The sequence below is a fragment of the Sarcophilus harrisii genome, chromosome 4, assembly GCF_902635505.1.
Source record: "Sarcophilus harrisii chromosome 4, mSarHar1.11, whole genome shotgun sequence".
Lineage (NCBI taxonomy): Eukaryota > Metazoa > Chordata > Mammalia > Dasyuromorphia > Dasyuridae > Sarcophilus > Sarcophilus harrisii.
In genome coordinates, this window is record NC_045429.1 from 317,254,277 (window position 1) to 317,260,276 (window position 6,000).

Below are 6,000 nucleotides of genomic sequence, written 5' to 3' on the forward strand. Positions count from 1 at the left end.
CAGAAGAGCTCAGATTTCTCATTCCTCCAGTTTTCACCAACTCCAACACCTACTTTTCAACCAGACATGAATAATCAATGTCCATCAATCAGGAGAGAGTCCCACATAATTGTCCCTTCAAGCCAAGTGTTACATTCGATGAATTATAAACAGAACTATGAAAAAAAAATAAAATAGAAAAAAAACTCTAATAACATAAAGGAAAATAATATCAAAAGACTCAGATGAATGCAATGAGCAATCTTGAAAACACAGGCCTGATGAAAAAACAATGGAAGAATTATTCTAGGGTACTGCAATTTCAGCTTAACTAAGGGATTTTTATTTCTTTCATTTAAAAAGAGCCCAACCACAGTCACCCTAAGGGTGTTCCATGACCAATTTTATTTTATTTCAAAAAAATTTTAAACTTTTTTATTGAAAACTTACAAATATGAACATTTTGATATATAAAGAACAAAGAAAGAAAATTGTATATAAATTGTGAATCTCTTTTATGAACAGTTGTTAAAGTACATATTAAACTAAACACAGTTTATTTCCCCTTCTATATTTCCTCCTTCTCTCTTTTGTGTATTTTTAATGCTTCATTAAGACTACTTTTTTTATTATCACTATTACTATCCATACTCATTCTCTCCTTCCAAACTGTACCCCCTCCCAAAAAAGCCTTCTTTGTAACAAATAAGTATAGTCCAGCAAAACATGGTCAAACTCTTCTAAACTGATGATAATAAACTTGTAATCTTTCAAAAACACAGAAAATTAAAGCATGATGGTACAAAATTAACAGGAAAGGGATGTTACAAAATTAGTAGGTTAATAAGAATATTATAATGCCAGAAGAATCGGTGATTCACAATGGCCAAATGGAGGATTTGAGACTATTTTGAGGGATTTGTGAGTACATCATTGCTTTTCTATTAAAATGAACTTTTCTTTGCTTATGAGGATTTATCCTTTCTAATCTGTGTGAAGTTTAGAGGTATGGCACAGAACTAAATCCTCATGCCCATCCCTGTGTAAGGGCCCATACCCACAGACTTAGGAGTTAGTCAGATTTTGGTCTGTATCAATTTGAGTTAAAGTGTCAAAGTGCCGAATACTTCACTAAACATTTTGCAATTATTACCTCATTTGATCTTCCCCAAAATTCTGGAAAGAGGTGCTTTATTATCCTCATTTTTAACAGATGAGAAAACTGAGACAATTAGAAGTTAATGACTCTCAGGGGTCACACAATTATTTATATCTGTGGCCTGCTTTAAATTCAGATCTTCTTGACTCCAGAGCTGGTGTTCTACTCACTGCAACATTTAGCTGCCCCAAGGACCGAACTCTGCAGCAAGTCAAAACTCTCTCAATGGTTTTTTGATGGTTCTGCCATCTGCCATCCACAAGGGGAAAAATAATTTTGAAAAAAAGATATACCTTCCTCATCACCAGCTACAATAACTGCTGACTAAGGGCAACTGAGAGCCCAGAGAATGGCACCAACCACCAGATTACCAGTCCTGGTTTCAGCCCCATTCTCATAGCCATCGTCTGGAGATGTAACTTTTGTGGAGAAGAAGCTAGACCCTTTCATCAAATGCTACCAATTGCCACTCACAGGGCAGGTAAACCAGTCTTACTGAAGTATAGAGGAACACTGAGAGGAGATTTTGATTATCACTTCATCTCAGATCCCAATAAAAGACAGTTCAGGACCATTCAAGAGCCTTGGGAATAACAATGTTTCCAGCCCAATTCCCTCAGCCATCATCCCTGGAAGCCACCCCAATGGAGATGAAACAAGTTATCTTGCAGGTGCCAAAATCACAGCCACTGAAGAGCCAAAAAATAAAGTTCTTGTCACAAAAATCCATGGCACTGTCAAATGATTCAACATTAGAAAGTAACACCATTTTATCAGTGAAAATAATATAAAAGATGAAGCATCACCATCTGCTTTGTCTCTGCACTTTAAAGACCATGGGGCCTTTCCATCTGACTTCTAAACTCTTTTTTTGTTTGTTTGTTTTGCTGAGGCACTTAGGGTTAAGTGACTTGCCCAGGGTCATACAGCTAGGAAGTGTTACGTGTCTGAGACCAGATTTGAACTCGGGTCCTCCTGACTTCAGGGCTGGTGCTCTATCTGCACCACCCAGCTGTCCCTCCATCTGAAATTCTAGTTAAAATCTTGCATATGTGTTGTTTCCCAATGAGAATGTCAGTCAATCAATAAGTATTTATTAAGTGCCTATTATGTGCCAGGCACCCTGCTAAGCACAAGAAGGAGAGCTCCTTAAGAAAAGGAACTGTCTTACTTTTCTTTTTTTTTTTTAATTAATTTTTTAATACATGTGTATTCATTTTTTTTTTACACATTTCCATATTAGTCGTGTTGGGAGGGAAAATCAGAACAAAAAAAGGAAAAAAAAAAGAAAAAAGGGAAAAAAGGTGAAAATAGTATGCTTGGATCTATCTTTAGTATACATAGTTCTTTCTCTGGATGCAGATGATATTTTTCATCCAAAATTTATTGGAATTGCCTTGGATCACTAAATTGTGGAGAAGAGCTGTCTGTCATAATTGATTGTCACACAATCTTGCTGTTGCTGTGTACAATATTTTCCTGGTTCTGCTCACTTCACTCAGCATCAGTTTATGTAAATCTTTCCAAGTCTTACTTTTCTATTTTTGGCAGTAGCTGCCAGATAACCAGTCCTGCTCCTAGCCCTTCCTGTTTTACTTTTGCATTTGTATCTCTGGCATTTAGAATAGTTCTTTGTATATAGCAAATGCTTAATAAATGCTTTATTCATTCATATTAATTTTTCTCTTGGGTTTGAAGGCAATCAAAAGGTGTGTTGTGATATTTTCTCATGAACAGCCAGGTTCGAGGTCTAAGAGGGAATGTGGCAAGTACAAGATCTTCTAAGACTGGAAAGTCCTTTAGCTGTGGGTTAGGCTAGCTTGTTGTTGTTTTCCCCTAAAAAGCAATGAAGCCATCCTTGCAGCTTTTGTTGTCCCATGGGAATAAAGTTGAAATGATTAATGTAGCTTCTTAATGGGGCAGCTAGGTGATGTAGGGGATAGAGTGCCCATGTGGAATCAAGAATCTCCTAGTTCAAACCCTCAGACACTTATTAGCTGTGTGACTCTGAGCATGTCACTTCATCCTTTTTGCCTGTTTTCTCATCTGTAAAATAAGTTGGAGAAGAAAATAGCAAACCACTCCAGTAACTTTGCAAAGAAAACCTCAAATGGGGTCACGAAGAGTCAGAGATGACTAAACCTTAACAAGAGCTTTTCAGTCATCGAAGGCATGGAAAGCCCAGTACAAAATTATTCAGGCCCCTCACATCTAACTGACATCCACCATCATGCAAGTCAGTGCTTTCTAAGTGGTTACTTCACTGTGGAAAATGCAAAAGCAAAGAGAGCCAAGTCCACCTGAATCAATGTTTCATCCTTACTCAATATCTGTTTTGTTAAATGTTAGAGAATCTCTGAGTGTCTCGCTTCATTTCAAATGCAGACCTAAACCACTAGACCAACCTGAGTCAAGCCTGGTCTAGAACATTTAGCTAAGCCAGCAGGATTGGATCATAATGACTTCATGGTTGACCTAAGTGGTTAAAATAGGAGGAAGAATATACTTCAGTGATTGAGTAGCCAAATACTGGAGCTTGGGATCCTGTGGCTGCCTTATTTCTGACCACATATGGCATATACTCTCAATTAGAGAGAGAAAGGGCTACCACTGGCCACTCAACACACATTTATTAAATGCCTACTACATACCAATTACACAGTCCTTGCCTTCGAGAAGCTCACCATCTAATGGGATAGACAATATGAAAAGAACTATATATAGGATGAATAAAGATAAGAAAAGGCAGAAGCATTAAAGGGCATCAGGAGAGACTTCTCATAGAAGGCAAGATTTTAGAGGAGATTTGAAGGAAATTAAAGGAACCAAGAGGCAGACATGAGGAGGAGATTATTCCAGACATTGGAAGCAGCCTGTGAAAATGCTCAGAGTCTGTAGATGTCACTTCATCGTAGGGTATGTGCTTGCTTGTGGAGAGTAGGGTGGGATGAGTTAAGCTAATGGGTGATTAAGGAGTGATATAGAAAATGAAGACACTGCCAGGGCAATAATTCCTTGACTCTTGTTAACTATTCTAGAAAAATTAGATTACTGTTATGAAGAAAATTAAAGTAATTGGTTTATATATGTACAGAAACAAGAAATACATGTGAATATAATCTTGGATTTTGAAGGATTATGCCTTGAAGAAAAAGAAGCAACTCATGAATTTAGTAATAGCAGAATAAAAGCCATAGTATTGTTAGATATAGTAACATAGCTACAGGCAGAAAGTGTTATCTCTGGATCCAGAAGTCCTGCTAGAAAAGAAGTTAAATTAAATTGAGATCAGGCATATGAAAAAAGAGAAGGGGAGCAGGAGTAAAGATGAGAACTTTGCATCTGTCCTAATGGGTTAAAAAAATATTAGGCTTACCTTATTGCCATTGCTTGGTGATTTCCTTGGTGGGAGGTGGGAGGGTAGAAGGTGAAAAGGGCTGTTTGGGGAATGGGTGGAATTTCACCACCAAAAATTTAGGAGACTGCAGGAAAGATTTAATATACCATCTGAGGAGCCATTGGAACAAGGATTGGGAAGGACATGATACACAGGTACTAACTCAGATTTCTTATCTATCATAGAGACTCCACCAGCTTTGGGATTTCACAGTTTTGGAAAGCCAGTTAAACTTGTTAGAGGTCATTACGGGGATTTTTCTTTGTTCCTTTTAAATTATCTAAGATAAAGAGCTGCATATCATTTTCCCCAGAAAGATGAGTTCCACTCAAGGTTTCCTGATAGGGATCAACAAGGAAAGGAGTGAAATTCCTGAAAGAAATAGGTCTGAGAACTGAATCTATGCCTTCCCACCATATGAAGAGCTGATGTTTCTGCAATTAGATTTTGCCTTCTGGATAGCACCTTACCTGAGCATGCTCAAGATTTAACTATGAGTATCCCACACCACACCACGCCACACAAGCCCATGTAAGCTTGGACAGATCAACTGCTGAAATTTGAGTGGGAATCAAACCAGCCCCATTTGGGGCACTGGGAATAATGGTATCAGGTGTGACTCCAACTGCACTATTTGGTGGGCAGATCATGATACAATCTCTCTCAGTTTGGGTGCAACCTCCAAATAAAGTTGTGCCATAACATCTAGGGGGAAAAAGTGCTTATAAACCACCTACAAACCCAAAGCTTCCCTGCATATCCTTAGCCTACTTGGATATAAAGGGCAGCTTGACACTGGTAGTCAGATTAGTATCAAGCAAAGGGATTGCCAACTAGTCTATTGGGCACACCAGTTTCCATGGGAAGTTTCATTGAGCCAAAAGAAACTACACTGTCAAGCTTTCAAGGGTTGATATCTGTGTAAGTCTTACAGTAATCTCTATGCCAATTAATGTGGATGGAGCCAAATAGAAACTCTTAGAGTTACCTAAGCGCTTTTGTGCAGTTAACACCAAGCTATACCAGGTCATGGGAGGGGAGAAAGCTATTTCCTCTCTAAAGGTAGAGATGAAGGAAGTTGAAATACTTCTCAATACCAACTCCTTTACAACAACTCAGTGGTAAAATGATGGTAGCAAGTGTGAGCTATTTGGTTTCATCTCAAGTAAGGAATCAAAGACTTTATAAAGATGTAGTGTAGTGTATTTTCAATAGTGTCCAACTCTTCGTGACTGCACTTGAAGTTTTCTTGGCAAAAATACTGGAGTGGTTTGCCATTTCTTTCTCCAGGTCATTTTACTAATGAGGAAACTGAGGCAAAAGAGTTAAGAAAGTGACTTGCCCAGGGTCACACAACTAATAAGTATCTGAAATCAGATTTTAATTCAGGTCTTTTTTCTTGTTTTTATCTTCCCTTCTTTCCCTGAAGCATTTCATCTAAAATTTTCACTTTCCAAGAATCCTT